The 15,916-nt window shown below is 40.8% G+C and overlaps 1 protein-coding gene across 1 annotated transcript in view; it reads right to left on the minus strand.

Annotated features, from left to right (window-relative positions):
- Positions 1-10,703, minus strand: part of LOC121913669 (hippocalcin-like protein 1) — a 42,303-nt gene extending 31,600 nt beyond the window's left edge. Inside the window, exon 1 of the mRNA XM_042436403.1 lies at positions 10,299-10,703. The gene's annotated coding sequence lies outside the window, so the exon portion shown is untranslated. The remainder of the gene's footprint in view (positions 1-10,298) is intronic.
- Positions 10,704-15,916: the final 5,213 nt, after the last annotated feature.

The following is a 15,916-nucleotide window of genomic DNA, read 5'->3' on the forward strand; positions in this document are numbered from 1 at the left end:
TGGATCTACAAGAGTTGTGATAACTGATTTAAGTTTCTTTGCAAGTATGGTGGTCAATATTTTACAGTCAGAATTTTGGAGTACAATGGGTCTATAACTGCTACACTCCATAGGGTCTTTACCCTCCTTATGTATCACTGAGGTAATCATCTCTATCTATAAAAACCTTATAGAATTCATTAGAATACCCATCGGAAACCGTTTTTCAACCCCTTAATTTCCTCCACTATTTCCTCTCTTGTTATGAGACCATCTATAGCTTGTGATGCCTCATCAGACAACTTTGGTAGTTTTATATTTTCTATATAGCCATCTCATTTTTCAGAGCCTGTGCATCAGTATTTGAGTACAGCTTTTTTATGAAAAACAGCAAAAAGTTCCAATACCTCGTCTGGTCTATAGAGAAAGGGCTTCTAATAATTTTAATAATAAACAGCCTATACAATAATAAAAAATGGGAATTTTTTTTATAAAAGTATAATATTAAATAAAAAAGGCCTCTCATTAACCAAGCAAAATGTTAATAGCTTACCTCCATAGTCAAGTAGTGAGCCATTAGTTATCATTTGCATTCTCTCTCTCTTTCTGGGAGAGAAGAGAGGAACAAACAAAAAATGGGCCATTCATAGCATCGAGAAAGGAAAGTAAAGAGGGGCAATGTTCAGAGCGTACAGTTTGTCTATGACCATCAAATATATCCACCATTTCTTCAGTGTGAGTGCAGTCATGAGTAGCTTTGCTGGGAAAAGAATACGGTGTTTGACGATCCTCTTCTCCCGTAGTTTTTGTTGTGCTGCATAGAATTCTCATTATTGTTTGTATGTTTCAGCCGATAGGTCCAGATGGAACCTGATTTTGTTGTTTTTTGTAGAACAGCTGGCCTTTTGCTCTTAATACTTTCCACAAGCGTTCCTTGTCTTGATAGTTTAAAAATTTCACAATGAAAGTTCGCGGAGAGGGAGAATTGTGCATTTGTCCAGTGATACAATGTGCTCTCTCCAGTACCACTGGGGGTTGCACATTAAGGGTTTCTATAACTATTCTTACATAAAAATACAAGGATCCCCTCTTCCTTCTCTGGTATGCCCATTATTCTCATGTCGTAGCGTCAGCTTCTGTTTTCCAAATCTTCTGTCTTGGTTGCAAAGAACTCTACCTTTCCTTCCAGCACGTCGACTTTTGATTGTAGACCGTTGATTGTGTCCTCAGTGGTGAATACATGATCTTCAGCCTGTGCGATGCGACCATTGCATTCACTCATGTTAGCTTGAATTTCCTTGATAGCTGTTAGTACGCCACTAATTTCTGTATGAAAATCCTACATAAGTCCTTTCTCACTTTCTTGACTTTGTTTCCTTCCTTCCTTCATTTCTCCATCCTTCTTTTTCTCTCCATCTGTTTTTTCTCTTTCTCTGGTTGAGCAACGACACATCTCACATCTCCACCGCAGACAGTCACAGCTTGTACAGCAGCACAGCACCCCAATCAGTGACAGCCTGGTAAGTTGCGAGGCACTGTACATATTCTGCTATATGTATTAAATAGACAGACATGGTTCTATTTATAACTGACAGCCAACCTGCTTATCCCTGCTCTGAGAAACATGAAAACATATTTGGGATCCTCTGAAAATGTATAATGCATAATTATGACACATGCAAACATGTTATCCTATTAAATGCTGGCTTTTGTGGTCTGCGTGAGGGTGGTTTTACATTTTATCATGGTTATTTGGTCCAGAAACCATGTGTTGTCAAAGTCCTCCCACACCAGGGGGAAGAATGAAATTGAACTGTATTCTCTGACTGCAATCATGAAAGAAAGTATTATTTGAAACTGAGTGCATGATAAAAAAGACTTGGAATGTCATTTTATTTGAAAGGACATTGGAGCAAAGTATAAAAAACCCACACGCAGCTAGGATCCAGATTTTTCTGTGCTCTTTTAAGTAGTTTACTTCTTTAAATTCATGCATACATGTAATATGAGAATTCTTATTTGTTTAATCATGGTTACATAGAGACCAGGGGTCTGATTCACCAAATTTGTAACATGCAAGTTGTGATTTGCAACATGAGATTATTTCCTCTTGCATTTATTTTCAGCCCGGTCGCCAGAAAAATGTTGATAAAATGTTGGCATGGTACATTTCTGCAAACCACGGATACGCTGAATCTCTGTTTCAATATGTTTAATGCGTAGCATAACATTTCTATAATACGCATCAAAGGGAGAGTAATGTAGTTCAGATGACATCTATATGAGCTGATGTTCATGTTAGGAGGAGGCGAGTTGGGCGGCTGGCTAGGAGGTTGGTTACATGGCACAAAGTTGCAAAAGCATCAATACAGCAGAGACCACTGCTTGCTTCCTGTTTAAACTGACATAACCAGGTATTTTTAGCAAGATGTTGGGACATTTGCAGCCATTTTTCTGGGGACAAAACCGTGAATTTTAACCCAAACCACAATCTTTACCTGACTCTAACCAAGTGGTTTTTGTGCCTAAACCTAACCAGACCTTAACCACAATGTTGTCACAACATAAAAAATAATTATTCAACTGATAAAGGCCATTTAATGTGATTTTAAATGACACACATGAAACGTAGAGATTAAACATATCTGTGGTGTGCAGAAACATACAATGCCAATGTTTTATTCTGGTGATTGGGTTGTTATTTTAGTTTTGGACCAAAATCATTTCAGTAAGAGAAAGTTCAACTTTGGTGGACTTTGACATATAAATTTGTGTCATTGACCAATTTGTAAATTGTCTCGACAGTGCTGACCTTTGAGGGAATGGACTTTTAAAATAGAAGAAACAATCGTATTAGTTGTGTTTTACCATCCAATTTTTATAAAACCCTGCTTTGCCGAAGTAATCGTCTTGACAGGAAAGATGCAGAATGGTTTTGCAGTAAGTCTTCCAATTTTTGTTTATATTGCTGGTTGGTTGTCATTTAAAGTATTTGATCCTTTGAACCCTGGGGTGTTTTTGCTCATTTTCAATTTCCTTCATTTATAGGCAAAGTCATTATATATGTCACTCAGGACAAGTCCGACTAGTTAGAAATGCCATCATTTAGCATGTGAGTAGCACTATACAGTTCTAGGAGACTTTTTATGGAAAAAAGCTAAAAATGTAAACTGTGTCTCCTATGTCCAGAAGATTCAACACAAATATACATATATGAATAGATAGAGGAGATTTTCAAGGTGGGTACGAATACGTTTTGTGATATCATTGTAATTGAATTGACATCAAGTTGTGATGTCACGTTTTTGGGAAAGAAAACAGTCTTTTTCTTTTTTTTACATTATGGTTAATCTACTCCACGGCTACACAGGAATGATTGACTGGGTTACTTTGACTGGAATTAAATTAATTCAATTGTGCGGTTCTTCTAGACTTGCCAAATGTTATAAGACTGAATGGATCCAATTCTGATAGTCTTTTTGGGCCAGTGTGCATCACGTGATGGACGCGGAAGTTGTAATTACACAGTTTGGCCACTGTGACAAATTGGCTTAAAAGCCTGGCGCTGCTCATGGGGGCTTGGTGAGACTGCTTCATCACTACCATCGTAAGTTCTGCTAGAAATTACAGTCCTCCCTAAAACAGGAATGCTTATATTCAGGGTCAAGCCTTGCCTCCCCTAAATCAGTCAGTCTAATCACTCGTGATTGATTGAAGATGGCAGATGGCAATAGAGCTGTATGCAAATTAAATTTTACACTTTATACAAAATAAATGAAAGTATCTTCATAAACAAAGAACTGCTTGTCAAATAAGACAAAAGGGAGAAAACAGCATTATAGGATCTTATATGTTAAGAGTATCATGCTGCGTCCTGAGAGGCAGACGGCATATTTAATTGAACAGAGTCAACAGAATAATGCTGCTCTTTTGCTCACAGCTCCGCAGAAAAAGGTTGCTATGTGATTGCACCAGCAGCTGGAGAAATGAGTCTGCAGTCATTATGGCTGCTTGTAAATGCATCCAAGCCAGCCGGCGCCAGATCGATTTTTCTATTTCTGATTGGCCCTCTGTTATTGCCCAGAGAGTCCTGCGAGAGGCAGGCGGGTGAAAACGCTGAGTTTAATTGATGCTGTCACGGTATGAAACAGGTTATAATTTTTCAACCAGAACATTGTAATTCACTCTACTCACTGTGGCACTACTGTTCTCCTCTCATAAAAAAAAAAAAAAAATACAGACACAACATCTACCACTCTGTTTATATTTTATATTGTGAAGGTGGAGACACAGCTGGTGATAATTCTTCCATAAAATTCCTGACATTCTGCTCAGGCGTAAAGGAGGCATCTAAATCGAGAGAGAAACCCTCGAGGAGTCAAGAGTCAGGGGAGAGCCACGAGAACAGAAAATATTTTTTTCATTATGCCTACTGTAGAGCTTTTCAGTGTGAAGGGACTAATTAAACTATTTTTGTTTTTCTCAGGGAGCCTTTTGAAATGGACAGAACTTCAAAAAAAATGTACTGAAAGAAGATGAAAGGCAAAACATGGAAAATTAAACCGGGACTAGAGGAGATCTAATGATTGAGTGGGAGAGATGGAGGGAAGAATCGCATCCAAAAACGCAAGGGAGGGAGAGAAATAGTGCTGTGGTCAGGAAGAGAAGTGATGGATGGCAGAAGAGGCAGATAGATAGAGGGAAAGAGGAAGAGGCTGCGTTGAGATATCATCTCAACAGAGGTATTGGAGTGTGCGGCGAGTGTGTGTTCTCCACCACGCCTTATCAGTTGAGAGCTGTTGGCCCTTTTATGCTAAGGAACACACACACACATACTGTACACACTCCCACACTTTTCTCCCTCCCCTGACTTCATTAGCCTAACCACATGCCGAGCTCTGGGAGTAATTGGCTGCCCTTTCAGCCTCCTAATGGCTAGAGGAGAGAACAGGAGGTGAAATAGTAGAATTGCTGTCATTTATTAAAAATCTCCGCTCGAAAACTTATTTTCACGATTGCTTAAATGTGATTTTTTTTATCCTTCATGTGAGCTGCTCTGTTGTTTTAAACCACTGCTTGTATTCCTGCTTGCTCTTTTGTAGCATCTTCTTGTACTTCCCTAATTTGTTTTCATGCTTTTATTAGAAGAGAAGAGGAGGAATCACATACCAGTTCTGTCAAATTATTCCACACAGTGTCTTTTGATTGGATTCACTCGTGGCTGAGCAGCTAGACCTTCCTATAACAAGGGATTTGTGCTCAAGCTTCATGTCTGATTTGCTCATACTACATAGGTGCAGTCAGTCCGGTCCATTCATAAAAGAAAAGCAACAGATCCAAACAATAATAACCACAATTCCCAGGTTAAACCACACACGAAGGACGCCTTAACGTTTACTACAGACTCTGAGCTCTAAGCTATATCCAGTGCCACCCTGGAGCAATTGGAAAATCTTTGGTTTAGGGCCGTACTGTGTTTTCCTTCAAGCCCTTTGCCTCCAGCAGAGCAGCTGCTCTCTCAGTCTCGTTGCAGGCTTTATCAGACTGGATGTCTGACGGGCAGGAGATGCCCCTCCCAGTAGGATCAGAGCAGATTATAGGGCCGGCAGCGCGCATGGGAAACACAGACCTCATGTCAACCCATGCAGGCCACATCCCACTCATCCCATTCCCCTACATATGAAAACAGTCACCCAGAGAGGAATTACAAAGCATGAAAACATGACTCTTCACTTCAGTGAAGGATGTAGCATGCAGCTACTAGCAAACCTTCTCAGGAGGTGTACTGGAGTGCATTATATTGAATGGTGTTCCTAATATTTAGTCCACTCCATTAACATACATGAGGGACGCAAAATATTAGCAACACATTTCAATATAATGCACCTCAGTACACCACCACCACACACTATGACCTCAATAATAAACATAAAGTAGAATTATCATCTTACTGACAATGTCAACAAAAACTGAAAATGTACAAGCTTCGTAAAAGTAGAATTTATGGCAGAGCTGTTGTATTGGATGCGCGTGCATGCGCATGTGTGAAGTTTAATTTTCTTTCTTCTGCACCGCTTCCCAAGTACAATGAATTATGGTTACTGTAGTTCGTTAAAGGAGCACTGCACTGAACATGAAGTTCAGTATATTCGTCATGAGGAGCACTACTCAGCATGTGAAAACAGTTGTGTAATATCCTCTGCAGCTCTGGAGGAGCTCTGCCAAGCTTTAGCAATAACCCTGATGATGTCATAGTGATGTCATCGGGGTTATCTTTGCTTGGTCTTGAGATATAACATTTTTAACAGAAAGCCTGTGTTAAAAACTAGATGTGGGGTTTGAAAGAAGTGGGCATTTAGGAAGCAGGGAGGGTCTAATGAAAGATGCTTTTCAGTTGCATTATGGGAATTGTATGAGTCAGCATTTAAGGGGTTTGACATGTACTAAGGATTAAAAGATAGAATATCTTGGCCTCTGCTGCCTCAATTTTGACCATTCTTTTTTTAATCTGTCACTTGTGAGTCCCCCAACTTTCTGGAAGTGCAATACAAAATCAATTGAGTACCCCTTTAATATGTTTTCAGTTCTTTCCAGTTTCTTGAAAACACTATTAGTCAGGCAGCTTCAAACATTGGTGTAATGCATGGTGTTCAAAATAAATAAAACTACCACTTACACAGGTGGCTGTTGTTTTAGTTGGGCAGAATATAATAATTACATAGGAAATAGTGAAGTAAGTACATTGAGCATATGAGTGTTTTCTGATCTACCACCTCTATCATTAAGTTTAGACAAGTAAAACTATTTAGTTCAGGTCAGGAAAAGATCCTATTCATGGTTAAAGGCCCTGAAAACCTATTTTCTCAACCAGCCTCCAACAATTAGGGGTCCTACATGAACACAAAACTGTCTGCCAAAGTTTGAACGATTTGTGTGCAGAATATAATGGACAGAATATAAAGATGACATAGGAAACAGTGGAGTAAGTACATTTAAATCAAAAAGGCATAGACACCCATACCTGCTTGCACTGTAACAAGTCATCACTCCTAAATGATTAAATTGGTTGTCATTGCCTTCCTAAACAAAACATACTATATGTCCGTTACAAAAAACAAAGTGTGTGTTTTCTGATCTGTCGCCTCTCTTGTTATATTTAGGCTACTAAAATGACTTTGTAACATTCAGGGAAAGTTCATGTTCATGGATAAAAACCCTGACAACCTGGTTTTCTCAATTAACTGCCTATAAACGAGCGATGGGTTCCTTCATGGGTACAAAACTGTCTGCCACAGTTTTTGTTATTTCACATGAGATTTTCCTGTATTTGTGTCTTTAACCTCGCTCGTCTCACTGGTTTGAAGTGGGTGGGGCTCATTTGAAAAAAGGTTATGTCATGCATTTTATCAACATTTAAACCAACATCTGATGGAAGTTGTGGGCCTAATATACAGATTAATTGAGTTTTTTTAATGCTTTAGCTCTTTAACTTTAATTATTGATTATTTTTCCATGAAAGTCTCTATTGTCAAAATCAGAAACTTTCAGCAAAATATCAACATTACACTACTTCCACCTTGGCTTCTGAGTGAGGACTGTCATCTTTTGCGCAACTACAGGTTGCATGTCATAAAAATGTTTAAAAAAAAGGTTATACGTTCAAACAAATGGCCAATGCTGTTGTATTTGTGTTGAGGACAGTCTTTTGTATTGAGTGCCTCAAAACCTAATGGTACTCAACATCATTACAGTAATGGTGATACTGCTGCAAAGTGGCAGCTCAGTACTTGCTAATTACTAAAAAAACACTAAAGACAAAATGTAACATAACTCAGAAAAGGATAAACAGGACCATTTCCTCCCCATTACTGTGCTATACCACCAGACCACAGAGCCATTCTACATGGAGCCTTTATGTCCACCTCATTAAATATTCTCTAAATGATTATGCTCTCTTTTTTTCCATAAAGCCCTTACAGTTGTCCTCCGAGATAATTCCATTGGCCTTCCACATCCATCATGTTGCTGGAAGATGTACAAACAGCAGGCCTCTGTGGGGGGAGTTAAGCTGACCCGCAGCTCAACCAAGGTCTCGGAGCATCAGATTGAAAGCTCTCGCTTGTCTCCTTGGAAGAAAGAGCAACAAGCCACAGAGCTGAGTGTTTGTATCTCATGATCCACTCCTGACCTGCCTTCATGTGATGAGACAGAAACGTTAACTCAAAGTGACTTTCAGGCCTTGTGCTTATGTATTCCATGCATACAAGCAGTCAGGGGCATCTTGTAAAATATTTCTAGCAGCGTCATACAGTATGAAACCAAGGTCACCTACAATATATGAGCAACACTGGATTGTTCCTGTTCCTGTGAAAGCCTGCAGTCTAGAATATAGAAAGAAATGCATTGTACACAGAGGAGGCATGCATGAAATAGCCATTAAAGTAAGAGTAAGAGAAGATATGGAAACCTTTTGCAAAAAGTCCTTCTTGCTTTACCTCTTTCTCTGCACTGCGAATCACCTGCCTCATTGCAAAACACCTTGACTACAACATCCATCATTTGCTAGCTATTGCCTGAGGGTTAAAGCCTCTGCTGATGTGTATATATACAAGTTATGAGCGTGTGTGTGTGTGTGTGTATGCGCGTGTGTTTATGAGCCTGAGTGACTGAGAGAGTAGTGCTCCAGGACACATTTATCTTCTTATGTAACAACTAGACTAGCATTAGCACATGCAAGCTAAGCGCTGCCTCTACCCAAACACACATTAGCAGCAGGCGGGACTCTGCCCATTTCACGACCTAAGCAGATAGAGGTGAGCGGGTTTCCTTAGGGCATGATCCCCAAATACAAATCCATTTGTTAGGGTCGTGCCTCCACTGTGCACCACATTCCTATTAACCTGAGGTCACACCCAATAACAGCCAAATTATCGTACCTCTCATCATTCTTTTCATTATAGGGTCCCTAAATGACAACTAGAGAATGTCTTTCCACCCTATAACTGCCACTCATGTGCGAACGACTCTTTTGAATATTCCTAAATGGATGACAGGTGACTTCCTGCACAAATTCCACATCTTTGTGCCTAATGCCAAGCCTGACAGGAACCAGTTAATTCTGAAAGGATTAGACTGAAGGAATAAAACAACTGGGTGGCATTTAGGAGGAAATGTGGAGGCAAGTGGATCATATCAGTGCATGGCACAGCAAGACCTGAACTCTGGGGAAGGCAGGTGGAAAAGAGGAGCAGAGATCCTAAATATCTATGTGACAGATGATAATTAAAGATGACATATTCAATACCCTGAGGGCCACTGGGCCCCTGTCTCTTATTTCATTTATTTAGTCCCTAACCACTGTCAATCTGCGAGACAGCTTCAATTTTCTATGTCCAATATGGATAAAATGATAAAATTTCCATGATTAGATGCAGAAATCGCCACTTTCACAGGGTGTAGGCTGACTGAGCAGCTCGTAAACTGCTTTATAACCGCACTGGCTGTTATCATCCTGTTACAAAGAAGTGAGACAGCCTCGTTTGCAAAGTCCCCAACCTCAGTCTTACTGAAAAGAAGCTAACACCTTTGATCATTTAACTTATGTTACAGTTATACATTATTTACATTCTAAATTATACAGAAAACCCTGTGTAACAAGATAGAGATATTTAATAAAATCACCATAAACTTACTACTGAAACACAATAGACACAATTCAAACGTCTATAGGAATATTACCATAACAATGTTACTGCGCTGTGTAATTAATTGTGTCACACAATAAGCCTCAACGGGAATATTACAAGTAATTATAAACTGTGTGGAAATTCGCCAGCAGAGAAGATGATGCATTCAGGGAGGTGAGTATGCAGCTCATTGAGGAGAAGAGGTGAGGATCCAGAGCACCACCACGCGCATCCGTCCTCCGCCTCTTGTCCCGCGTTGAGATCATTCATAAATATGGCAGGCCTATATCGCTATCATCCTATTGGCTGAACAAAGTACCCTTTTCATGATTACTGTAGTGAATAGCTCGAAGAACGTACAGTAATACGAAACATCTGTCTGAAAGGAACGAAACGAACTGCAGGGGGTTCACGGGAATGTTTTCAGCCCACACTGGCTATTCTGCTCAATACTCCGCGGTTTATTGTCACCACACATCCGAAATACGCACCGCTTCCACGGGTAAACAAAAGCGGCTGCGTCGCTTTTCCACGAACCTCATTGCAGTGATAACATTACTGCAAACATGCAGGTTTAATATATCTGGAAGACATGTGTAAGGTATACGAATGTCGACTAAATGTTGTCCTTACCCGATAAAGCCGAGGTAGTGTCGGTGGAGGAGGAGGGTGTCCCTGCTCCGATTCAGCGGGGCCGGTGTGCAGGACAGCCGGGGAGAGATGCAGGGATGCTCGGCTCGCTCTGGACGCTTCCCTCCGGAGCTCCTAATGAATAGCGTTGCAGGACCGATCGAGATCTCCGGCTGGTTACTACTACTGCTGCTCCTTACTGTACACTCACACACATCCACACGCACCGAGTGGCTGAGTGATTGACTAAGTGGCCCTTGGCTAAAGCAGCCGAGCCCTGCAAACCATGTCACCGTGCAGGCGAGAGGCAGCAGTGACGGTGCTGCGGTGCGGCGCGGTGCTGCTGGCGTTTCCTCTCCTCCAGGGGCCGGGATGGGACGGGATAGCGGCGGAGGACAGTGTGTTTAAATGGTGTGCGCCGGTGGAGTGGATTTAAACGGGGGGATGGTGTCGTTGAGATTACGTGGCAGGGGTTTAATTAGATAGCGCTGCGCCTATTGGCACCGACGTTGCGCACAGCCCTCCTCCTACTTTCCTCCCCTCTCTATCACCTCCCTCTCTCTTCCAGTAAAACAGATGTGTGTCACAACATAGAATGATGGCGCGCCATGCTGCGTGTTTAATAATATAACTCACTGCTCCACATTTTTATGGTAGTGATTAGAGAAGCTGGGACAAGGTTTCCATAGGGGTCACACACATGCACGTGTACTAATAGCCTATATATCATATACATATCACTGTAATGTGAAAAGAAGAAAAATACTCTCTTCTCTCATGTTGGTTATGTTGTGATATTTCATCCTATAGACTACATTGTCTTTGGTGAAAAATGATTCAGTTATCTTAATTATCTTCTGCCTTCACAAAAGCATTCATTCGCACAGAAGTGGAAAAACATATAGTTCAATAAGACATAAAAGTCTGCTTTTTTGTTTAAATGGAATGTATGCTCTTCATCTTACAGGGCAACCACACACACATACCTCAGAAAATAGAGGCTCCAGACATACATTAGACAGTCAGTGGATATCGGTGTTGATGGGACAGGCCGAACACCAGCCCTGAGGTCCACCATGTGAGCCAGACATCAGCCATACTTTGTCACACCTCACAGAACTTGAGAGAGTGGTGGGACAGTTTTTATTAACTCCAAAGGTTGGGGATGACTCACAGTTGGTGGTCTCTCCGGTCTTCGTTTGGCTGCTCATTGAAGGGACAGCTGGCCTGCGTATCCATTGCTACCCCAACAGAAAAAAATCAAAAACGACACTCTCCTAAAGGGAGCACCTAAGCGCTCAGAGCAGCACCAGTCAACAATTTCTTTCTGAGCCAGTCTATGCCAAGATGGATTTTAGATGAGGAAAGAGGCAGAGGGGTTTCAAGGATGGTCAGCTTCTTAATCACCTGCTGTAACGAGCGATGATCATGTCTCATTAGCCCTCAGTCATTTAGGCAACACATATTGACACGGCCCGTGTGCGCCCTCTCCGCTCACCACATTCACTTCTGCTGTGTGATGAATCCCTCTGGCAGTTAAGCCACAGATTCTTTCCAGTCATAGTTATCATTTCACAATGTGGATCAGAAAATCACAGTCAATTTTCCACCTCTTCAAAGAGTGCAAGAATGACACAAGCTGGAGGCTGCTGCAGATACAAAGTTATGTTTCTGATTAAAAGGAATAATTTATAGATGAATGTAATTGCTAAGATATAATACACACTGGCATATACATCAAGGATAGGAGAAGGAGTCGCAGCAGGGTTGGACAAATCAAACGCAGAATGAGATACAACTGGAGGATGGCAGGAGTGGAATTACAATTTCCGTGCGCAGCATGGGTTTCATAGCGTGCACAGAGGGGAGGTGTAGTCTCCTGCATTCAAACTCTCTGTTCAGATGTCTGTAGGATGATGTTATATTTATGCATGCAGGGGTGTCCAGTGAAAAGACACTGTTGCAAGTATAAATGAAAGACATGGAAAGGTTAAACTTTAGACTGAAACACACTGAGAGAGCATCCTTGAACCTTTTTTGTTTTTTTGCCACTTCTTGCTGACCTTATTTGTGAACAGGAGGTATTTGAAACCACTTTGAAACCTTCAGGTTTCAAGATAGAGTGCTAAAGTGAAACTGGAAATTCTGTGATCTGTTCCAAAATAAGTGAATGTCATTTAAAAATCACACTGACATTTGTAATAATGAAAATTATGAAAAATCCAGCCTGACCATAACTTTACTCATGCAGTTCACTCCCACAAAAACAAACCAGGCTGGCAGACCAAGGGTCAGTTGAGATAAGCTGAATGGTGAGGAGATTTTTTAAACAGCAGAGCTGCAGATAAAAAGCTGAAAAGATAACATTAGAAGAGAAAATTGGATATCATGCATAAGATAATAACAAACATAATATGCACACTGCCAAAAAATGTCATGGGAGCTGTAGTTTTTTGACCGCTAACAAATTCATCATTCTTCAAATCATAAAGGGTTCAAAGTGTAACAGCAAGTGCTTCAGCAGATGCTCATTTATTTTTGCACATGTATAGTAAAGTGTTTTCATTTTTCAGAAAAAATGATTACAAAAGAAATTCCCCATTGAGTTACAGAAATAAGTGAAACAGAGGCTAGACTGGATGTGATGTGAGGACTTCTCTAAGTCTTCAAGACAGTCTTTTCCATGACTTTCCATAAAGAAGCAGCAGGGTTTCCATTATGTAAATATGTTTTTCTTAAATATAATGAAGTATTTTATGTTTTCCCCAAGAATTTCTTAAATGTACTTGTTTTTCTGATGTATTCTGTTTGGAATATACCTCTCTAAATCACATGATTTGATATGACCGACGTAAACCATCAGTATCAGATATGAATCTTCTGACTTGTTGTTTGTGTCTTGGTGAAATCTTAGTGGTGAGACTCCTCTGCATTTATATAAAGCAGCCCAGTATCCTTGGGAATTCTTATCAGATGAATCTGTAATGCATGATTTACATCTGTGTCAATGCAGGAAGTAGTGTTGCCCTTATGTAGCCAAGTGGAAAGTAAAGGTGTGAAGGTAATGTGTATGCCTTTCGTGCATCCTCTCACAGACCTGCAGTCAGTGTTTGCTGTTTTTAACCACAACCACAATCATCCCCTAATCTTAACCATTACTGTACTGTATATATGCACAGATATTGCATAAAGAAGTGTCATTAGACATGCAAAAGTGTTGTGGAATCATTCAATTCTTTCCGTGTTTGTGTTCTTTCTGACCATAGGGTTGATTTGAATCATCAGAGGTCTGTTTGGTGACCATCAGAGTCGCTGGAGGAGTCCAGAGGCCTCACACTGGAGATTAGAGTGGATGGGAAGAGGGATTAGGGTGGATGGGAAGTTACATGGCGGAATTTTTCTCTTGCTTGTACTCACGACCTTTTGACCTGAAGGAATGGAGGAGTTACTGTAGCAAAGCGTGGGCTCTGTCCAGCTTTGCTCCTGGTGTTTCCTCCACCCACACTTTCACTGAAAGCGAGATGGGGACAAATATCTGACTCAGCTTTTGCTTATTTCATTAGTTGTTCATAACTCTCTCTCTCTGTCTCTCTGTCCTGTGAATGAGGACGCTGATGTGATTGAATTACCCCCTCCTCCTCTTGTTCCCTCTCTTTTCCCTCCCGCTCTCCTTTGTCTTTTGTGTACTGTTGGCACTTTCCCTCCTCTGAGCCAGGGTTCAATGCTGTTGTTGCACTTTCTCTGGTCTTGCGTAACCGTGCAGCGGTCGTGTTGCTTTGCATCCTCCATCTCTTCTTCCCCAGGCGGAATGGTCACTGTGGGAAACAGCGGCCCAGAAAGCTGACCTTCATTTCAGTATTCTAGAAAGACTTCCTTCCCTGCGCACTGAGCTCGCCTCCCCAAAGGAGCGCGTCATTAGACCTGTTTGACCTTAGTTGAAGTAGGATAAGGCATAGGGAGATGCTTTAGACAAAGACTCGCACTCTTAAATGACAGAAGACACAATTGGTTTATTTCATGATTTATTGATGGGAATGTTTCAGCTTTCTGCTGTTCTCAATGTCACTCACCACAAGGGACACACAGGTGTTTAAATACAGGTATTCCCATGCAGCATGTTCTCTGCAATTGAAGTAAAAATAAGGAACTCAAGAAAAACAACACAGTAGGGGTTTATTACAACATATAATTTGTAGGAAACAAAGTAAATGAAATGTTCTTTACTCATCAGTAATATGACTGGAACTGAATACATTATAATTTAACTACCTGTAATTTAAAGACCATCAAAAGTTATTTTAAAAAGAAGGAATGGACCATAGTGAATGGTTGTACAGTTAGATTTGTCAGAAAGGCTCTGCTGTTTCAAGGAGTTGTCAAAGAATCCGAGCAGCAACGAGGATTCTGCTGATAGAACAAATCGCTGCCTCAGTAAACACACATGAACATGAAATCTAAGTCAAGTCAACAATACCAAAAATACCACATTTGGAGGTGGTTGGGGGTGGGAGAGGGAGCTGCAGCAAACAGAGTTGGCACAGCAGCAGAGTGATAGTGAAAAGTGTTGGGCTGTAATGGCCACGCTGTACACCTGCATTAACATGATTGGATGTTACTAGTCAGCTGAAAAAGTGTAGGGATCGTGAAGTTTGAATGAAACAGCTGATATCAGTGTGGCAGTCACCCATTCTTGAGACTTGCTGTCATATCCCTGTTCCGAATTTGTGTATATAAATGTTGAAATCCCTCTGAGTTGATTGGAGAGTTATTCGAATCAACTCAGACTTAACTTATTGTGCAGAGTGTGGGGATTGGCTCCCAAATAGTAATTGAAAGCAGCTGGGTACATTTCCCTCTTGGCCAATCAGGGTGTGACAACGCCCTTTGTCTGGGATTTAAAAGAGGAGAGGAACTGCACACCCAGGTCACTCTGATCTTTCCTTGACTTTCTGCAGCCCTCATTTGTTACAGATTGTCAGCCAGAACTCTGGTCTGTTCAGACCATGTTGAGTCTTCTTTGCTGTCTTTTGCACTTCTGATCGAGGGTGACTTTGAGCATTCTGTAGCCCAGGTTGAGGGAATACTGAAAAAATAAACCTTTCAGCCAAGTTACCTGCATTAGGGTAGATCTTAGTTCTATTCGTGCAAGAGGTTTTGCTTGCCTAACGATAGCCTAACGCCTGCAGGCTTTATTTTGTTATTTCGTTTATTGGTTATACATTAATATTGAAGAGGCATTTGTTTATTATCAGAGGCATTTGTTCATTATTATTGAAGGGGCATTTGTTTATTAAGGGGACATATTTCATTGTGCAGAAACTTGTGAGGTTGTTTCTCTGAGTAAATATTATTTTTGTATCTTTTATGTGGTTAGGAACTGGTTCTCAGGCTTCTTTCTGATCAGCTGAGGTCTGGAGAATCAGTACCGCCACACCAGAAACATCAAATCTGCTGGTAAGATGACAGGTATTTTGCAAACAAAATAAGTCATTGAAGAAGGCAAGTCTATAGGACTTAACTAAAGGTAAAACTCAAAAGGTGCATTTTAATAATTTTTTTGCATTAGTGGTAACATGGGAAATTAAAGATAAGAGAGAGTAAGTAAGTAAGAGAGTAAGTAG

Source organism: Thunnus maccoyii, chromosome 15, assembly GCF_910596095.1.
Source record: "Thunnus maccoyii chromosome 15, fThuMac1.1, whole genome shotgun sequence".
NCBI lineage: Eukaryota > Metazoa > Chordata > Actinopteri > Scombriformes > Scombridae > Thunnus > Thunnus maccoyii.